General features: G+C 41.4%; 1 long non-coding RNA gene across 1 annotated transcript; it reads right to left on the bottom strand.

Moving 5' to 3' along the window:
- Window positions 1–1,894: 1,894 nt before the first annotated feature.
- Window positions 1,895–22,073, bottom strand: LOC114149692 (uncharacterized). Its single transcript, XR_003596564.1, has 2 exons — window positions 21,772–22,073; window positions 1,895–2,671 (listed from the first exon to the last, which is right to left on the bottom strand). It is a non-coding gene; the product is annotated as an uncharacterized LOC114149692 (long non-coding RNA).
- Between the last annotated feature and the right edge of the window lie 86 nt (window positions 22,074–22,159).

Here is a 22,159-nt window from a genome sequence, read left to right as displayed (position 1 = left end):
GGCGGGGCGAAGCTTCGGTTTGAGCGAGGGCAGGAAACGTGCATGGACAGAGTAGAAAGACATCTTAATTGTTCCTTTTGGATGTTGCCACACGTGCGCACGGACTTCCTGCGCGCGTGGAAGCTCGCCCGGCCTGCCTGCGCTTGTGTTAGACAAAGAGGAGTTCATCCATCAGCATCAATTACCCCAGACATAAAGGGAGATCGATGGTGTCTGTGTGGTCAGGTAACAAACCGACCAGCTTGCACACTCCCAACACACACGCACAATCCAGATTCCTTACATGTGCCAGTAGAGACGCCTGGCTACCCAACCTGCTTCCTTCCTTTGTGTCATTTTCTAAAGAGCAGAGTGAAAGCTGATAGAGGCACGGATTGGCGGCGAGTTTTTTGTAATTTCTCAACGCGGTAGTCGGCGGTGCTCAGAGGATCCTTAATCTGCCCTTCGGGGTCAGCGCGCAGCCTTCGAGCCAAGGAACAAAAGCCCGCAGCATGCTGACGTGTGTCCCCGGAGCTGATAAGCCCGGTTGTTAATGGTGTTAGGGTAGGTTTCATTACCCCTCTCCAGACTGCTCTCATTAAATAAACATCCTCCTGTCACATCCCTCACCCTCAGAGTGGAGGAGGCCGGAGCAGCGAGGGATGGGAGGTACGACTCAGACAGGCATTCTGGTTAAATGTTAATGAAAAACTTGTCAGTCAAAGTTGCACCAGTTGTTATAAATATATATATGTAAAAAAAAGAAAATTCTTTGGTGGTTCCGTCGTGGTTTGTTTTTTTTTTTCTGTAAAAAAAAAAAAAATCATACTCAACTTTCTCCATCATGTGGTCGGTAAAATCTAAAATAACAACATTAGACGTGACAGGACACGAAGAAGGCCCACAACAATAGAACAATGACAGAGAGTAAAGTCTTGAAAACAAATATTTTTCCATACACTTTGTTTAATCATACTTTTCCAGACTGGGTAGCATTTTAAGCCAAGCTAGCAGTGGTCTAGCCAACATACATTCCTGTACAGAAACATCAATTACAACAACTAATAAGTCAAAAACATCATTTCCAGCCGAGACGGAGGCATAAACATTCTTACCCGTTGCACTGTTGGAGAGGATAGAAATAAATAGAACAAGTAAAACTGAATTTACATTTCCGGTTAGCAAAAATGCTAGTATCAGGGCTGCAGTACAGCAAGGTGCCGCAGCAAGTTAGAAAAGCAGCCAGGGGCAACTTCACTAAGCAATGCAATAGAGATATGCTTTATATTTCTATTGCGGGATGAAACATTTTCAAATTGTATTTAAGTATATAAAGAATTTTTTGCCCCTGTAAGAACATGCTGCATATGATTAAACGTTTTTTGTTGTTGTTGTGAATTTCACCAACCAAAAAAGAAAAGAAAGAATAAAACTAGATTACAAATAAAATGTTCTTAGAGAAACGTACATTTTTTAAAAAGCGGATCATTTGACGGATCCAGAAAATTCGTTTTCCCTCAAAGTCCCTAGTTGACGCCCATACTGATTTTATACGTAAACTCAGTACTGGAGCCATTATGGTTTTCTGCTGTCTGTACCATTTATTTAAAGAAGAGATAGAAACAAAGAGCCTGTTAACTTTACACATGTAGACCATTTTAATTGGCCTTTTCTCAACTTCCAACCCGTTTCTTTCTTCTTCTACTCCTAGCCTGTCCTCTATCTTCCGCTGCTCCCCTGCTGGCCGTTGCCGTAACCCCGCCTCACCTGTTCCTGTATCGACTCCCCTCCTCCCCTCCCCCGTCTCCTCCGCCCTGACTAATTGAGGCCATCATCCTCTCCGCATCTATCAGGGCGCTCTCATTGTTTTGACGTCTAGTTAATTCCCGGCTCATGATTTATCAAATTCTTATTACCGCTTTGCTGAAAGCCTCATTCGTTGTCCTGATGTATGGTAATGATAGTCCCGCAAGGCTGCCTGAGTCGCAACAAGCCCGCTCATTTGTTCCAGCTCTTCCTCTTCCTCTCTCCTACATTTTTGTTTTTATTGGGGGTTTTTTGGGTGGCATTATTGCTAGCTCTTCGCAAACTGTTTTGCTTTTGGCCGGTGTTCCCGTCCTTTTCTGAAGACTGCTTGGTCGTGGAAAAACTCAAGGTTTCTCCGCCCGAATTAAGAACTTCTCGTCTTCCTTGCTCCTCTTGTCTTTAGTCTCGGTGAAGGACGCGCACTGGCACCGAGGAGGTCAAACATTAGCAAAACTATTCAATCATTTGGCTTTGCTCCTCTTCCCCTCTTTCCTCCTCCCATCCACTGACAAGCCATTCGTCAACGGGACGGCGGCGCTGGCCTCTCCATTAGAGCTGTGGCACCTGAGTATTTTTCAGCCCTGCGAGTACACACACACACCCCTACACACGCCTACACCCACATACACACGCACGTACACACAGTTCCCAATGCATCTCCTTTCCCAGACACCCCGCCTTTGCCTTGTGAGCAAGGAGATCGATGCTACCAGCTCTGCGCATCATTTGTCACACCGCTGCCCTCCCTTTAATGAGCTTGTCCAGCTTCGGCTCCTCCTTCTTTTTTCCATCTTCCTGTTTTTAATCCATTGATCTCATCCCCCTTGTTCGGCTCTGTGAGTCTTTTCCGACTCGTTCCTTCCCCCAGTCAGGCCGGCCATCTTTGCTGTTTGGATAAAAAAAACAAAAAAAAACAAACGATGTGTTTTAGGAAAATCTGAAACGATATCTACTTTAAAGGTTGTGGTTCAAAAAGTATCACTGCGACATGAGATTGGACCAATTGTGTGGCTGTCCCCCCTCCACCCCCCTCTCTTTGTGCCAATGCCATTATTTTGCATGTCGGCGTCTTTGCTCAGCTGCGAAGTGCAAACAAACCGTCATTGGCGCTTTAAACAGAGCTCTCGTTGAGTGCACGAAAAGCTCTGATGATATTTATTCTGCAAATTCACTGACAACTACGCGCTAGAGCTCGAGGAAAAACAGGCTAGCCCCAAACAAAGTGGTTGAACAAAAAGTCTGATCTGGCTGGATTAGAGTGAAATGACAGCTCTGTAGACATCTGCTTATTCAGGCATGTCTGTATCCACCTATGTTATGCAAAGTATTAGAACCAGATATTACAACCAGTGCTTTGTTAAAAAAGTGAGCTCCCATGAGACCTTTTGTGCTTCCTAGCTCATAATATCTGCAGCAGTTTTGGAATATTTTTTTATACACCATTAGCAGACTGGTTACTTTATCCTGGTCCAGAAGCTCTTCTACGATGACAGATTATCTTTGCCTGCCTTTTAAACACTAAATATACTTAATATAATGTTAAAACCAAGAACTCTAAAGGAATTCCTGAGCTGAGCCTTTCAGTGAAACACTGCTGTTATTTTAGCTTGGAGGTAATAATTCACACTACATAAGACTGAGACTTCCAGCCAAAATCGAAACAGATGCATAGAAAGCAGCCCAACAGGTTGCCAAATTCATTCACTGCAGAGGAGAGAGACTTAAAGAAAGGATTTAGAGCAAATTTATCACATGCTACCTCATAAGAAAAAAGAGACCCTTGGTGATTTAACTTGTTTTTACTGGAATCGTGTTAATTCATATTCATGTACCCAACTCCTCCGAGCGGCCCACAGGGCTTATTTGTCACACTGACATTTTTCCAGCTGAGTTTGGGAGCAAAGAACGCCTTCTGTTGGGAGGAGAGTGGGCGGGGATTGTAGATTCAGGAAAGGGACGTTAGCATTTTTATTATTTTTTTCTATCCCCAGATTTCCTTAATTAAGCGTGTCTGTCATCTCTCGCTGAATGAGCCGCTCCAGTTTTCTTTCAGCGGACTGCCAGGAGAACCTGTGATGTGCCAAACTAAGCACTCTTTTGTTGCCAGTCTGAGTCACATCGCAGTGAAGGTGATTCAGGACTGTGTGTCAGTACTTGCCGATGTGAGGACAAGCTGTCATGTTTTATTGACTCTGCTGTGTGTGTGTGTGTGTGTGTGTGTGTGTGTGTGTGTGTGAGAGAGAGAGAGAGGAGCCGTTTTTCAAGAGGAGGCCGAGGCAGGAATTCTGCTTTTGAAACTCTTATGTTCAAAGTTTCATTTGCAACAGGTCTTTTTTTTTTTTTTAACCTGTTGATGTGTTGTTTTTTTGTTTTGGTATTTGATCAATTCTTTTCACCATTCTCAAATAAAATATAAAATTATCTTCCTGTTGTGGTGGGAAAAACACAAACTTGTTTTATACACAGGGGAGATGTTGTCAGTCCTTTCCTCCTCCTTACTCATTTTTCTTTGTATAAAAAAAATCTGTTTTATTGATACTCAGTCCTCTCAAAGGATCCATTTCTGGGTTTGTAGAATATGTATGAAATCTTTCATCAGCTTCTCCTTAAGTGTTTAAAAGGAACGAGACGTTCTCTACCCTCAGGTCAGATTTGGAGCAGCAACCCTCATCAGGACACCGTGTGTTGTGGCTATCCTAGCTAGCGTGAAAAAAAAAAAATACAAGTTACCTTATGCTACATGAATTAAAACCAGGGCAATGAATTTTAATGCTCAATATTACTGTTAAAACAGGGGGAACGGTATCTGATGGGCTTGATACCCATGAGCTTGATTATTTGGATATAAAGGGCCCGATTAGCCCCGCCCCCCAGGCCCGACTCTGACTTGTTCTGCTAGTGCCGTCAGTTATCGGTTCTGGAAGTTTTTGGAAAGTAATATTGTTATGTTGTTCAGATCGTTTTTACGTTACATGAGTCGAATCTGTTTAGTCATATTCTCTCTCTGTGAACATGTTGGTGTACAGACAAAAAAACAAATACATCGTATATTCTTGATGCAGTAGAATAACAAATGGGGGTTATTGTGAGACTTAAGTGTGTGACATAAGCTGTACCTTTGTATTAAAGGATGTAAAATTGTTTATTACAGGAATAAGTATATTGTATAGAATAACATGGACACAATGATTATGTTGAAGAAAGATCAGATATGGTGCTGTTAGGAAATGTTTAATCAGAACAGATTCCAGGAGGATCAGTGAAGCACAGATTTGTTTCTGCCTGTTCTTTGCTTTTTACAAAAAAATCAGCATCTGTTACACTGACACCAGTCCTGTTGCATGTAACAGATGCTACAATCACAATCTTTCATATGTTTTCTGGAGATGTTGGCATCAGGGCTGGCGGCCCAAGCCTCCATGGGGACTAAGCTGAATTTTATTTTGGGGCTCTCTATATCTGCTATTAACATGGATTGCAGCAAATCAGCAGATGATTAGATCATTTGCACAGCTGCTATAAACTCATTGCATCTCTGAATGGTGCTGTTTATGTTATATGCTGTATGCATATCATCTAGTGGTGGCAAAAGCAACAAAAACACTAGTATGCTCTGGACTTACGATGGAATACATGCACACATATTCATGACATACTTTGATTAAATTAATAAATGTAATTCGAGGGCAGAAAAATTAACTTTATACCAGGTGAGTCTCTCTCACCTGAGAATGTGAACCTGAACTGATTCTGTGCCTTCAAATAATTTTAACAACTGGAGAAGTTTCATCACTTTTAAGTCTGAAACAGGAACAGATCTGAAAAACAGACTGTGTTACACTCAAGAGAGAGATTCCCTTGATGCATCAAAGAGTGATGTCATCACTGCTGATGTCATTGTTACCATAGCAACTGAACATTCTAATGGTGCATTCACACCAAACACGCTTTGAGCGTTCAAATGGCGCCGCGCTAGACGCTCCAAACGCGCCGCAACGGCCCTCGACACGCCTCCACATAGACTTTGAATGTAAACCAGATGCGCCTGATGCTCAAATCATGTTTGGTGTGAACGCACCATTATGGGTCCAGTGTCATGTTAGGTCCATCATATTAGGACCAAAGCCTGGTCCTAATATGATGGACTCATTGCTTTGGGTCAGGGGTAAAGTTCAGAGGAAAGATGTGAATTAAGTTTTAGTTAAGGTTAGGGTTAGAAATAGACTAGTATTGGTTACGGTGAGGGAAAATGTCTGGGTTTGGCAAAATCACAGCTACTAAAATGAAGGAAATCAATGCTAAGTTCTAATATTGGTCGAAATAGTTTTGACAAACATGTACAGCATTTTGTTTTCTAAATCATTCTATAAATAATGATGATATAATGTTAGGTTGTTTTTCTGCCAATTGCAAAGCTGCAGTGTACTAGTAGTCTAATGTGTTGAATATGCTGAGACACATTCAACACATTAGAAACCAATCAGAACCAAAAGTTTGTGTTTTGGTTCTGATTGGTTGTTTCTGGACAGCAGCAGTCAGAGGAACTTTCACAGATTCTCTGTTTCATATTCTACTGTCAGAAACTTTTAACAAATATTCATCCATCCATCATCTAACACACTTATCCTTACACACACACATTCACACCTTAGGACAATTTAGAGAGACCAATTAATCAATTAATTTTTGAGAAATTTTACCTGATCAGCTTTTATATAGAAAGTTTTAATAATGTTTGTTGTGCTGTTTTGAACTCTGAAACTGATCTGGTGTTTTCTCCATTGATTTTGGAGTCAGGAATTTTATTTTCCTGTGTCTGTTTTGATTTTCTAAATTTGTGTAAAGCCTAAACTTTCCATAATGCCCAGTGTTAGCAGAACCTGGGTTTGATAACCTAGTGACACTAACCTAGTGACACTAGGTTAGTGCCACCTGGGTGTGGGTCGGAGTAAAGGCCGAGCCGGGCATAGATTGGCCTTTCCGCCAATGGCAACGTGAAGGCCCTCCATGCAACCAGTAGATGTTGGTCGCATGGACGTCTGTCTTTCCTCTGACCTCTCAGATTGATTGAAGGTCTGTCTTTGCTTGTACTCCTCTGTTTGCCACCTGGGTGTGGGTCGGCGTAAAGGCCGAGCCGGGCTTAGATTGGCCTTTGCACCAATGGCAACATGAAGGCCCTCCATGCAACCAGTAGAGGTTGGTCGCATGGAGGTCCGTCTTTCCTCTGACCTCTCAGATTGATTGAAGGTCTGTCTTTGGTTGTACTCCTCTGTTTGTGACCTGGGTTTGGGTTGGCACAAAGGCCGAGCCAGGCTATGCATGGAGACCCCTGGTGGCTTGGAGGTCTGTCTTTGCTCAGTTTGCAGGGGAGCCTCTGGTTGGGTGGAGACTCTAGGATGGTTGTTTTCCTGAGCAAGTTTCAACTTCACCTTCAGGTCTGCAACCTGACCCTGCAGAGATTTCACCGTTTCCTCCTGTTCTTTGAACTTGGAAGCTTGCTCAGTGTGACTTTTGAGCTGCTCCTCATATTTAAGTCTCACTCTATATTCCTCAACCATGACTTCTATCAGACCTTTGTTGCGGGAGGCATATTTTTCAGCCTCCCTCTTGAAGTAGTCCAACTGTTGAAGAACGCTCTTGTCGGCTGGTAGGACTTTGGTAGAGCAAGTAACCTTTGATACGTGGATCTCTGGCACGTTTCTTTCATGTTCATGTTTGACTCGCAGGTGATGTTCTTTTACTACCATTTTTTGCAGTTTTTGAATCTCCTCCTGCTGTGATTTGATTTCAGCCTGGCATGCAATCCTTCGGTCTCTTTCCTCATGGAGATCAAAAATCTTACCCTGCAGTTCTTTTTTAAGATGGTCTACCTGCCTTGTGAGATCGATGACGTGTTGGCTTGACTCTTCCACGACTTCCACTGAGGGGGTGATCTTGAAGCCAGCAGAGGGAGTTGTTTCCTGCTTGACTTCCAATGATGTTGGATTCTCTAAGTCGCCGGAAGGACTTGATTCCCCCTGGATCTCTGTTGATCCGTCTTCCGGCTCAATGGGGCTGTCTGTGTCTTCTTCCAAAGGGAAAATGACAGCGTCGTAGTCGACTTGGATGTTCAGGTCCATAATGTCGACCCATGAAAGCTCAGCTGGAAAAGCTTCATGTTCACAAGCAATCTGTTGTTGCTTCATGTCGATGTTCTGGTAAATTCTTGCTTCTCTGAAAGGCGTGTAATATCTGGAATCGATATCCCGCTTGTTTCGATTAATTTCAAACGTGCTCTGAAGAGTGATCTGTCGCGATAGAACTGAGGAACAGGTCTGAGAAAACGCTGTCTGTGAGCTACATTCAAGAGAGAGACTCCTTTGTGGTATCATAGAGTGATGACATCACTGCTGATGTCATTGACACCATTGGAACTCAACATTCTAGTGTCATCTGATGTAAAAACATTTTGCTAGACAATGTCAAACATTGAGAAGTTTTAATTTTAAAACTTTTAAAAGGCTATTATGGTTTGATTATTTGCTTAGGATGTTGAATGAGGATGATAATTTATTTAATATATAATAATATCAGCCAAAGTAATATGAATGGCAATTTAAAGAACAAATCATACTAATAGATTAACAGTACCTAACTATTTCCTACTTTAAAATGGTTTGTTGGGATTTTCTGCATGTTTATTTAGAAATGTTGATACATTTTATGAATAATTGTTCAGCGGTCATTTAATGTATTTTTTTAATCTATTATGTTATTAATGTGGTTTACCAGTTTGGATAACTTGACTTCCTATCAATGAAGAAAAAACATGCTAACCAAAAATACACCAGACCTGCAGGCCAGGGGCTTTTCTAGACGGGGGCCAACAAGGGGACTGAAGAAATTATACTAAATAAATGTCTTTTTTTTAACCTTCACAATTTTACTTTAACAACTGCCAGTAATAAAAAATCTGATTTCTGCACATTCAGCTGCTGTATGGAGATAGGATCACAGTTTCCATTTGTTAGATCAGGATCTTCAACCTGAATCTGGAGACACAAGTGGCTCTTTGGCTCAGAATATTAAATGATGAAATATATTAATCTGTTTTTCTGTTTCATTCTTTTTTTAAGTGCTCCCCACGAGAAAAACAATGACTACACTGGCCCTCATGGTAGATTTGGTCTAGAACCAGCCTCCAAACCTGACTCCATATTTGTATAAATATTTTGGCAATACTATTTAAAATACCAGAATGTTCATAACTTTTATATTTTAGGTTGTCTGAGGACACATTTTGAATATTAAATCAGGTGTTATGATCAATTATTCAGTACCAAAAACATTTTACACCTACTTCATTAAAGCTTAAGTAAATCTACTTAAGTATAAATGTGTTGAAGGTATGCTACTCTGATTGGAGTACAGTTCTGGTGGGCGTTCCTTATTTTGATTTCTGAAAGGTGGCAACCCTAGTTGGGGAACTTGTTGGTGAAACTACATAACTAGCATAATGTCTGGGTAAATAAAGAACACAAAAAAAAACGGTTGCCAGGAGCACTCGCACAATTTACCTCCACATTGATTTGATTTCACTAGCTGCGTTTCCATTAACCGTGGAATTGTGAAAATTGAAATTAAGAAAAAAGAAATGGTGTGTCATTTGAATGTGTTGAATCCATAGCTCTTCTGTTCCCAGTACGCCGCATACATAGCCGCTCCCAAGTATGCGGGGCTTGTCGCGCCAAGGCCTGAATGAGACTCCGACCTGCACTAGCACCACGGCTGAATTATAAATGTATCTAATGTTTACATTTGCCGCTACCACGATTTTCAATGACTTACCGCGTGAACAAACTTTTTCATGTACGATTTTCATTGTGCTTCTTATTTAATGGCAACACCAAATTGCAAAATTGTTTTTATTTTTTGACATTAGCAGAATATTGTAGTGGGTCTCTGCTGCCCCTACCTGGTCTTTGCCATGGCTGCTCCCTGACTGGGCTCCTTCCCTCGTCTCCTCTGCTCCCCTCTGCCCACCAGCTGGCCCATTGCTCAGTGTTATTATTGGATTTCAGAAAGCCGGGAGGGAGCATGCATCACATCTCCCTTTGTCACCCCTCCCCTCGTTTACACTCATTCTTTCATTCATCTTTTTCCTTTTTAATAACTCCCTCTCTGCTCTTTGGCCATTAATAAAGATGAACTCACTCCGCTGTCACCTCCTGCTCTCATCTTTTTCTCTATCTCATCCTCTTTCTCTCTGCTCCTTATTGACCCCCTTCTTTAAACGTCGGCCCCCTCATCTCGCATACCTCCCTCTTTCCTCCCCCCGTACATCGTCTCTTATCTCCCCACTCATGCCTTGGGTTCACTCTCTTCCTCCCAGCCTGTCCTCCGTAAAAAGCTCTCGTCTTCCCTCCATCCCCCTAACCTCTCCTTTCTTCTTCAATTTCTCTCCGCCTGACACAGCAGTCCATCATGTGCTGGCCTCTGGACGCTGGCCTTCCTCTGACGCTCTCATTTATCAGGACTTTGAAAAGCTGAAATCACTCTCTCTTCTCCTCTACTGGCCGCTGCCACTTATTGCGCTATCCATCACACCTGGCGGGAGATCAATGCGAGCCCTTCCCTCTCTGCTCCCCTCCCCTCGCTCCCCCCCTTCGTTGCCCTGACTTCATCTTCTTCACTCCGGAGTGGATTTCTTTTCACGTATGGCGCTTTGCCGCCTCGGCTTATGAGAAAAAACCAAACCTGTCAGGCCCTTTAGGCACCTGAAATGTGGAACAAGACGAGAGTAAAATGTCAATAGCGATCCGCTTTGACATGGACGTGTAATTCAGAAATCTTTCTTGACGTCAATTCAGATGGAGTCTGTCTTGAGTCAAATCAGACAATACGTTCTATGGGACAGGACAGTGGCTGCACAAAGTTTAACAAAATTAAGTCTTGTTAAGTCTTTCAGTTTTATTGACATCAAAGCATATTGAAGGGTGTATTGACAAGCTTGGCAAATAAATGTATTCAAAGTTGCAAGTGACACTTGCATTCTACAGAGCGTCGCAACTGAACTACCTTACGTAGCTTGCATACCTTGCGTTCAGACGTAGTTTCCCCTAAAACTTAGGTGGCCTTGGGGTAGAATGCTTTGCTGACCCTCTCACCGAATGTGTGGGAAATACGTGTTTCAGCAGCAGACGTTGAGTGAAAATGTACCTTATGCTTGAGACTTGCTCCAGTTTCTTGTTTGATGGCAACTGATTGGCAAGAGCCATACTCCAAAAGGGACAAATTCCCTCGAAGGTTTGGACTATGGCCACATCAGGATTTTTTTGTTGATCTTGAATGGTTAGATACGAAACCAAATTTCATAACTCTCAGGTTCAAAAGCTCAGAGGAATCTAATATTCACAAAGGAAATTCCCACTTATGTGAAAGGTGAGCGAGAGCCACCAAACTTGGTGAGCAGATAGGGAGGGTGGTAGACGCAGCAAGGGGAGAATACACACAACTTTTCACCTCAATCCAATCTTTGTACGGAGACTTATGACCATTTAGTCTCATGAATTATGTCAGAACCGTAGGTTCTATCGAAACGGGGTCTTCACCAGTGCATCCAGCACCTCCATGAATCCCATCATAGAAACCAGGTTTATCCCTCTAGAACTAATACTTTTTTGAGTTATGTCCATTTACTCTCATCCTAAGATGGCGTTTTATTCCTCAACCCAAAAGTGAAACTCTGACCCCATACAATAAATACATAAACCCATGGATCATGACAAAGTTATCTTTACTGATTTAATGTCAATTGTAATGCAGATTGTACATATAAAAGTAATGATACCCAAAGCTATTTGGTGCAGATTGATGTCTTGAGCCAGCCCAGAGAAGTAGATTTGTCTGAAGGCCGAAAAAAAGTGCAAAAAGCAACGTGGAAACCGAATGAGACATGGACACGAATTTTGTCTTGAAGGTTTTAAAACCAAGTTAAAAGTTGAAGTAAATCAAAATTTATTGGGGAAACTTTTTTTAAAAGAGGAATTCAAGACATAGTCAGTATAAATACCATTTACTTTGTAGTTTTATTTTTATTCTGACCTCATTTGTTATCCTCACTGATTGACCTCATTCACAGAACAATGCTGCAGCAATTCTCTGTGCAACAATAATGTACGGGCGGGCGGGGGGGACCCTTTTAGCTGTAAAGTGCAATTGTTTTATTGCACAAAAAAAGTGTTCCAGGGGCTAACTTGTTAAACTGGGCCTGGATTGATGGTGTTATTGCACAGACCCTCCCACACCCGTCCTCAGGTAGGGCTCAGTTAATGGGGGCAGGCAATAAGAGAAGCTAACGGTGGCTATAATTCTGCTGAGAGCAGCCTTGCTTAGTAAAACTGATTTGCTCAGGACAGAGGAGTCGTTAAGCACCGCAGCCGAGCCTCCCAGAACCTAATGCCTCTCTAATCTTCTTGGGTGTCGCTAATTCTTTACGTTCTATGCTGCCATTAAACTTTTTCACAGGCTCTTGGCGATGAATTAAATTACTCTGGATATATTGAGCAAACTAACCATAAATTGGCCTTTGTTGCCTTGCGCTGGCGTAGGTGGAAAGCTGATGGCGGATAACTGGCTGCAGCTGCACAGCAAACGCAAATGCAGGAAAATGCTGGAACATTTCCTCTTGCTGTAAATCAGTCTGTACCTGCTTTAATTCCCTCAAATTTAAAGCATCCCCGTGGATCTTCTAAAGTATATGAGTCTCTTTTATACAATAAAACTGAGTAGTTATTCAAAAGTTTGCATAAGATAAAAACTAAAGCATCTGGACAAATTAAGAAATGCTTAATTGACCTTGCAAAAGAATATTTTGACATTTAAGCTTGAGTAACAGTAGCTGCGTTTAAATTACAAATGTGTGCAGGACTTATTCTGCCAATGTCAAAAAAAAAAGCACAAATCACATTTGCAGTCTTTCCATTAAAAAGGAAACACAATTAAACATAAACGTAAATAAGTTTGTTTACGCCATAAGTCATTGAAAAATATGCAGCTCCACGATCCTCCTGCTTTCCATCTTCTTTGTGGTTCGCTGCGGCGGCAATGTTGTTCATCATGTGACATCGTGTGATGCGAAGAAAGTGTTTTCATTGCAGTTTTGCAAAGCAAACCAATTTTGATAGAGAAAAGAATAATTTCATCCTGCAGGCAAAACTCTTTCAAAAAACAAGATAAAAAAAAATTGGCCTGTTTTCATTAAGCAAATTTATTTTCTAAATGTCAAACCGCACAATTACCTGATCAATGGAGACACAACTACTGTTTTCTATCTTATCGAGTATGATGATGTTTTGAAAAACGAGTGTTACATGAGTCTAATTGTGAGGAAGTATGTGTATCACTTTTGAAGTGCTGTCACTCTGTACTTTTTTCCATTTTTTAAAATGCCGTCATAATTTAGACTGAAATCGTCCTGATGTCCACTACAATGGACATGCTGTGAAATTTAAATAAATAAAAAAAAAAAAGGTGAGTTGTTCATTTTGGCCTAAATAGGTAGGAAATCAAATAAATAAAGAAATTGGAAGACACTTTTTTTCTTCGGTTCTCAGGAGGATGCTAGGATCAATAGTGTGGAATTCAATGTTTTGCTGCTTCATAGTGAGATAATAAGAGATAATAATGAGATAATAACAAAGGGAGTCACTGTAATTTAAATTTCCCCCCCATATTAAGAGATCAAATCCTCGTCTCAGTATGTGATTTCAATGCACAGAAGTGATCAGATGGTTATTAACCACAATAAAAAAAAATTAAGATTTAAACAAAAAAATCTTCCACCTGACACTATGTATTGAACCATCACATAAATATCCAATAAAACACACAAAACTTTGATGCCGCACACTGACAAAATATGAAACTGGTCAGGATGTACAGTGGAGGAACTGGAGCTTCAGTCTTAAGGTGGCATTTAGAGGCACATATATCACAACAGGCTACTGACAGACATCAGAAGTAAACTGCGTTGATCCTCAGAGACCCCAATGCGAGAATCAGATCTCAGCATTAAGCCGCGCCGGCGAACCTGCCAGCAGCTCAATTATCTGCCGTTAGCAGGCGATGCAGCGGCGGCCCGGGGTAATTTGACAAGCTAAACCGATCCTCATCAAGGCAGGACTGCTCCAATGGACCTGAGTAAATATATTCTCAGGGTAATGCATATAAATAGAGGAGCTGTGTTTGAGCAGCTGAGAGACGGTGAAGGCCCAGTGAGATAGAAGTAAAAGTGCTTCCATAATGTGTTGTGTGCTCTCTGGCTGAGGCGATGTAGGGCTCGTCGCCTTTTTGAAGCTAAGTGCTTGTTCACACTGACTGGGAGCTTTTGGAACAGAAATAATCACAAGGTCACAGCCCTTGCCTGTTTCTGCATCTTTATCTGTATTATTTATTAATGATTAGTCTTTCAATAGAGCACAGTAATAACAGGAAGATTCAGACATTAGTACAGTCTTTACTCTTATATTCGACAGAGCCAAAGCAGATTAATTGTCCAAATACTGAATCTTTTTACAAAATCCATCTAAAAAGGACTTTTTTATTCAACTGATTACTGTTTTGTCTGGTGAAACTACAAATACATCTATTGGTCTGATGGCCTTTGCATTATTTACAGTGTGTTGCCAAAGTATTTAGCTGGTATTTATTTTAAAATGTAATTTAGGTTGTTGCGGTTTTCATTGCTAATGCAATTCATGACAAACGAAGCTTTGATAATTACCATGACGACCTACAAACCAGTTTTAGCTAGCACAACCTAGCTAAATCTGCACCTAGCTAAAGCTGTATTAGCTATAGCAATACATATACGCGTTTGTTTCTGGGACAAATTATTTCTGTTTGCGTCTCCGGAAGACATTGAAAGCTGTCCGATTTAAATATAAGCAGAGCAGTTATTTTATAACATATCGTCCTAGTTTATGAATTAATAACAGTTAACATTTGGTCTCCATCCAACACCACACACTGTTTGGGGAGTTATTTTAGTGAGGAGGAATGGGAGGAAAGAGATCTAGCTTTGCGCTTACTTGAGTTAGCCAGCACCATGGGTTACTCGCGGCTAAAAAAAAAAAAAGATCAAAGTAAACAGAGGCAATCATTTCACAGATTTTTTGTGAGTTTATGCTCTGCTTCAGTACAGCAGTGGGTTTCCTTTGCCAGCCAGAGGAAAACCAACAACTGGAGCTACCGTACGTCACAATGTCACAAAACCGATGCATGATTTTCTTTCCCTTCATTCATTGCACACTGCTTTGTGTTGGTCTAATCTCAATAAAATACAATGAAGTTTGTGGTTGTAATGGTGTGTAGCTAGGTAGAGAATACGCAGCAGTGATAAACCCGGTCAGAGGAAGCACCCTGGCTGCATGCGAGGGCGTCGAGGAGCGTCAGAATGACGAGGACAAACAGAGAGAAGCATCAGCTGTGTCAGCTGGCTGCCCTCGGCCTCTGCTGTCTGTCAGCTGTCGAGACGCGGCGCGCGCGTCTGACACCTGGGGATCAGGTGGGGGGGAGAGAGACGCACGTCGGCGCCGACGGAGAAACATGGTGACAGAGACAACAGGAAGTGACACGTGGGATGAGAGAGGCTTTCCGAGCTGAAGTGTTAGATGCCGGAGGTGGGAATGAGGAGTGTCACTCAGCGAGGTGTGACCGTTGCTGCTAGCATCAGTAGCAGCTGTGATAGCTCAGGGCTAGCTTAGTTTAGCAAACTGCAAAAGTTCAGCTTCAATGTTTTGTTATATTTTTAATATTCAACCAGTTTTAAAACATACCAATTGGTCAGTGGATATCTTCATTTTTTAGTTATTTGTGGCTAAGCATGGCTACTTTGGATTCATCTTTGTGTCATGTGGGCAGTTTTTTGATTTGTTAATTATTAAAATTACTATGATCAGCAAGACATATGAATTTCCCAAGCTTGCAGTTCAGAATCTCTGGGGTTACGTTAATCAATGCCAAGGAAAATAAACAGCTCTCCTTAATTGGCTGCTTTGCAATCAGCCAGTAGCGTGTCGTGTAGCATTTCAGCTTCATGCAACACATTGTATCAAACCTTTTATATATGCTTTACAATTCCTAGATGGGTTTATTATGAATAATTTGGGATGATGCTCTACACACAGACCTCTTGCCATAGCAACTGACTGACAACAGCTGCACTAATGTAACAGGACTCAATACCAAAAAACACGCAAACATTTCTCACACAAACAGAACATTCACTACAGGTACTGCATTTTTTTTTACGCTTGATGTTTGCTTTGCCATTATTAATAATTGATCATCTGAACATAGAGGTGGTTGATTAGCTAATTTAAACAACTGCTCTATCTGCTGACCTGTCAGAGTGTGTGTGTGTTTTCTTTTTCAACTAAACCAAAACACACCAAATTCCACAGCACATCTACATGTAAAGGTTGTCAAAGTCAAGCTAGCATAATCGACCTACTTCCCTCTTCCTTGCAATTTTTTTTAACAAAACATTTTCCTGACCATTGAAGAGTGTTACACTTGGACCGTATCTAGTTGTCATAGTGCCAACAATTAGTAGCAAAGCAGCGCATCCATTTTTCTTCTATTAAACATACATTAATGCATTGTATTAGCAACTTGACAGCTAAAACCAATGGCAGTCATTGTTGGCATGACATCATGTTGCAACGCGTCTATAGTCTTTAATTTTCACTACGCTTGGCATTCACATAAGCATTCAAACTTAGACCTGTAGGCGGATCAGAGTTAGCTTTTTTAGTCCGTATCACCGTTCGATCAGGCATTCAAAATTTACAAACAAACCAGACATTTTAGGCAAACTAGAGGTCAATTAAAGTGGATTAAACAAGGCTGGTGGAATGTACCTCATTCCACCAAGGTGCTACCGATGATGCAGCACCCTGGTTGACCTGTTGATCCTCATATTGTCCAAACAAAAACCCACAGACATCCCAACACTACACTGGGACGTAGTTTTCATGACTCTGAAGCCCCTTTTTTCTCTTTTCTGACCGGTAGCCTATCGGAGGTCTTCTACTTTTCACCTCACATGGCATCAATCGTCTATTTGATTTCGTTCCCTTTTCTTTCCGGCGTGAAGACGCCGCGCAAACAGGAGAGGAAGAAAGATGGTGGTGTCAGCGAGGAAGCACACGGCAGCTGAGGGTCATTAATCACTGTCATGACTGCGAGAGGTGGAGGATGAAAGACATGAGAGCTGGAGCGCGGCGGACAGGAATCTCTGGCAGGAATCTCTCTCCAGAGATCAGATGAATCAGCCCATTCAGCGCCCTTCGCTTTGTTGTTGATATGAGGCTCTGACATCACATCCTGCTCGAGTGCTGAACTGCTCAAAGTCAGCGGAGCAAGAGGGGAAGTGAATACATCACAGTCAGGACGACAAAAGCGTATGGGTAGCGCATTGAATTACTGCCAGTCTAGCTAGCTCCCAGAGGCGCGGAATATTTCATGAAGACAGCCAACCTATGGATCATGAAAATATTCCAGGGAGGAAGAAGGCTTTGAATCTGACCCAGCTTTGACGTGTGTTTGTGTGTGTGTGTGTGTGTGTGTGTGTGTGTGTGTGGATACACGCTGCCCTCCAAGGCTGAAATACTGCAAGAACGTGTTTCCCAAACTGATTGCTGACCACAATCTGAACTTTAACAGCCTGTAGTTCCAGAAAATATTGCATCAGAAAACACATAAATAGAGAAGGTTGCTTAAACAGACAGCTTAGGTTTTTTTATTTTGCTGATTGTATCTATTGAAAACAAATCAAAATTATTAATATACGTGAGATAAAAAGTTGTATATTAGCTGTTATTGAATGGCTACACGTTTACTTGTGGTATGGTTACGTTTTATATGGTTTTCTAAGCTGAATAACATCCACAACGCGGCACAAAATTGCACTGGTTGAAGAGCAAGCATAGGCTCCCGGACCCCCCCGAATCTTGGAAAAGTCTAGAATTGTCCCCCCCACAAAATAATCATTGAAGAAACGTTTGCATTAAAATAATATTTTATATAATAATATATATAATAATATTAATATTTTAATTTTACTTCTCAACAGTTTGCTTACTGAGAAAAGCACATGTTTGATGGGCGTTACTAGTCATTTTTGGTCCTGCAGCTTGAATGTGGTCTAAAATGTAACATAAAATCACATTTTACGTTACATTTCAATGGAACTTCACCGACCCCCCTCATCCCCAAAAATTGCTCTTAAGAAATGTTCCTGTTCATGGTCCCCCCCCAATAATGACATGGGATTTACGCACCTTGAGCGCAAGACTCGCTCGTCAGTTTTAGTTGTATTTATTTTGACAATTTTTGACTTTGGGAAAGTTTGGAGATTGATCTCTCTTTTTTCTGACAGATTTTCCACTTTTCAGTCTCAGAAATTTCCAGGATTTTTCTGGTGTACAGCTCTTGTTGCCAATTAACTCATATGTGAAGCTAATGATGTTTTCTGCTTTTTGCTGTAGTGCGAGACTAATGTTAGCACTTTTACTCTGTTTTGTTTGATGGCAAAGGAGTACATTTCTGCCCAAAAAAAAAACATTCAAAAAGTTTCTAGAAACAAACAAGGACATTTCTGAGCTCCAAAAGTTGAACATTTGTGAAAAAAAACCCTCATTTATTTGAATTAATCTAAAAAAAAAAATCTAGAACAAACTTGAAAAGTTTTTAACTTTTAAAACTCAGAAATGTCCAAGTTTTTCTTTCCATTTCCTCGTTATCGGTTTATTTTGTGGTTTGCTTTGAAAAGGAATCGCTGGGAAAAAAAATATTTTCAAATCCAATTTGTTTTTCACCAAACGCCAAAAACTGAATTTGAGTTGCATTTTAAAACAAGAACCGGGGGAAAGGCAAAAACTGAAGTGAGGGGAACGATGTGGACTGAGCGGGTTGGTAACGCTTTGCTCCTGCACCACATTTCATCCCACAGCCTCTGGCCTGCTGCACTGCGGTCGACTCCTCAATGCGAACCAGACGGCCGAAATCACGATCTGTTATTACTCCGGCCTTCCTGCACATCTACAACATCCCTTTATTTGCTTCAGAAGTCTACTGTGCATATTCTGCATTCTGTGTATGTATATATATATAGTTTTTTTTCTTCTTCATATTTCTTTTTTCCTGCCTCGGGCCTGAAAATGCCGGGCTGGAAAAAATAAGTTAAGAGTTTGATGAATGCGCTCGGACCAGAGGAAAGTGGGTGGTCCGTATCTGTCAGCGGCGCTATTACAGCAGACAGCAGAGTTACAGGCCAATAAGCCGCGCTATCATCACCATCATCAGCAGCAGATCTCCTTACAACGGCTCTCAGCTGTGCACATCTCGGACCTGACAGGCCAAGCACGCACTTCTCCAGACAGCTCTGCTCCTGAATGCTTTGCATTAGATGAAGCAGTGTGCACTTAGAGGCCAGTTCAACACAACTAGGACAAAAAAAACAAAAAAACACCTTGATTTTTACTCCTTCAAAGCCATGTGTGCAGAGTAAAAGCTTCACTTTCTGAAGCTGATGCCCTTCTAAAATGTGGGCATTTGAGCATCAAATCATCTGTTTCTGGTGATTTATTAAACCGACAAGGGGTTTTCATTCTTACTGTCAAAAATAAACATGTCATGTAAGCAAAAATGAGCTCTGTTGACTGACACTAAATACATGTTTATATCAGCCACTCACTGACGCTCATAACACGCTTTGACTTTTTCACCGTATTAACAGAACATCTCAATTATTCAATTGGAGTTTGATGAGGCAACACAAAAAGTGGAGGGAAAGGCAACGCGTTGCTCTACTTGGAAGCCACCATTCTAAAGCCCCGTTTAAACGATAAGACAATGAAATGAAATGCTGATGAAAAAAAACACTGCTGTCCATACACGGAAAGCATAGTGTATGGACATGTTGCACGTTACTCTTTACATCCAGAAATTTTGTGCATGCGCACCACGCTGTGGGGCAAAAAGATGATTATTTCACTGGCCATCCACAGCCGCGCTGCCGCCGTTGAACAATTCCAGTGACGAAATGAAACCTGGAGATGAAGGTGCTATTAATTTAGTGCAGTGTGCCACAGCAATGACAAAATAAAGCAGAAAAACCAATGAAGAACAACTCAAAACCACTAGTTTTTGAGTGTAGAGTAGCTCTGTGTCAGCTGCTCTACACACAGACCTGTTGCCATAGCAACTGGCTTACAACAGCTCCACTAGATCATCAGGATTCAACACGAAAAAGTAGCCTTTCTGATCCAGAGGTGTGTTTTCATAACCCCCCCTTAGGTCCACGGACCATCTGAAGGACGCAATCTGTGCGTCTTTGCTGATATAAATGTTTCACAACGAGCAGATTTTGCTTAACACGCCAAATAATCTGAAGTTGTGCAGCAACACAGGCAGGAGATGGAGGTCCAGCGTAGTTGTCATTACTGTGCTGTGAAGGTGAAAACCAGGCCTGCGTGCGCAAGCGTCAATTGACGCGACTGACGCCATCGTTTCCGAATGTTTCCTGCTTGCGTTCGCTTTCGTTTTGAAAAGGTTTCACGCTGGAGCTGCTTGTAACACTTTTGCGGTTTTGTCAGACAAAACAAGCTGCTGCCATGTAAGAGAGAGGCCAAAACTCAACAAAACATATTTTCTAAAACGGCGTTGTGTTCAACAGATAAAAACATATAAGTCGAGTGTGTAATACTGCATATTTTAGTATTATTCTGGTATCAAGTAAATATAGGGCCAGTGTCACTGTTACCAATACTGATACAAATACCGATACTGTTAAAAGTCCGTCTGTTTGTTTAGCACTACATTACCCAAGATGCATCTGTTCATTTTGTGATTCCGTTTCACGTAGTTGAGTGGCTTGTTTTTCTGTGCTACTGTGTGGCTCGGTGGCATGAAAGTGGCGTCCGCTGACATCCACCATCAACCTATCTTGGGTCCTTTGTGTATGAAACCTGTGTGCGTTTTTATGATGTAAGTGTGCAGTTTCATGTTCTATATTTGTGTTGGTGTCGGTTGTTGGCCCAGGAGGTGATGGCGTCCTCGTGTTTCTCTGGCTGCCGACAATGCAGGCATTTAATTATGATAGCTCAGGTTATACTATACTTTACCAGATACATATTGTTATTGTATTAGTATATGAGGGAATTAATATTCATTTCATGTGTTCTTACGGTTTTTGTCATTTGTATGTTTGTTGCATTTACCCGACTGTTCATTTGTAGTGTTGTGGTGCCCTCCAGTGGATTTCTGTGGTGCTGCAGGCCATTTTCGTCCTGTATCTACGTGTATCTGTGTTTTGCTTGCATGGGTATTGATATGTACCTTTATTGTTTTCTGTTTCAGATGACCACACACACACATACACACATACACACACTCTCATATACGAAACATCAATAAACTTTTGAGCTGCACCGTTGGAGTCGCCCTAGTCCTTCTGACCGAGGAAGAGTCGATTGACGAGAGATCTGGATTTAGCGCCTGTTTAGACGCACACAGTCTTCTACAGATACTTATTTTTTATATATTATACATCAAACTTCTGAACATTAGTTATTTTTGTGTTTTGTTTTCTTTTTATTAGTTTTGTTAAAACCTAGGGCAGAATTTTCATAAAGTTTATAGGTGTCTACAAAATAATAACATGTTAGTATTCACATGATATACCAAAACAATAGAAAAACAAAAAAAAAATGTTTGCATTGTTTTCAAAACAGCAAAAGGTTATCATGATAGTATCAATCCGATATTGATATTGACTTGGTATCGATATTATCGATAATTTGGATACATCCGCCCATCTTCACTACTCAGAGAATTTTGTTCTTCTGCAAAAAAGGAGCTGCTCAGACTTACACCTCCACGCACATCTCCATCCATCTTTGATCCTTAACACCCAAAATGCCTCTACGTTGCAAATCTTACCTCATGATGCTCAGAGCTGTGGTAATTGTGCAGGGAGCAAAAATGAAATATCTGACAGTGTGGAAATGCTGCAGCGAGAAGCTCCCGCCGCCGCATCAATCATGGCTCCGGCGATGGCTCTGCTCTGCAGCGAGGTTACAGTAAATCACACGGTGACGGTTTAATCCCGGGGAGAGTTTTGCAGGAGGAGAGGGAATTCAATTTCCTAGCAAAGGTATGCAAATTCTACACAGGCCTGCGATTCAACGAAAGCCTGCACAGATGCAGCGGAGGCGGGAGGAAGAGAGAAAGAGAGGGACCCGGTTTTATTTCATCTTCTTCTTTTTTTTTTTTTTTTTTTTACTCCACTGGGGTTTCACACCTTTCATGCTGCTCAGAGAGATTACAT

Source organism: Xiphophorus couchianus, chromosome 8 (genome assembly GCF_001444195.1).
Source record: "Xiphophorus couchianus chromosome 8, X_couchianus-1.0, whole genome shotgun sequence".
NCBI classification, from domain to species: Eukaryota; Metazoa; Chordata; class Actinopteri; order Cyprinodontiformes; family Poeciliidae; genus Xiphophorus; species Xiphophorus couchianus.
Note: the sequence above shows the minus strand (reverse complement) of the source record. Positions and strands in the feature narration are given on the sequence as shown.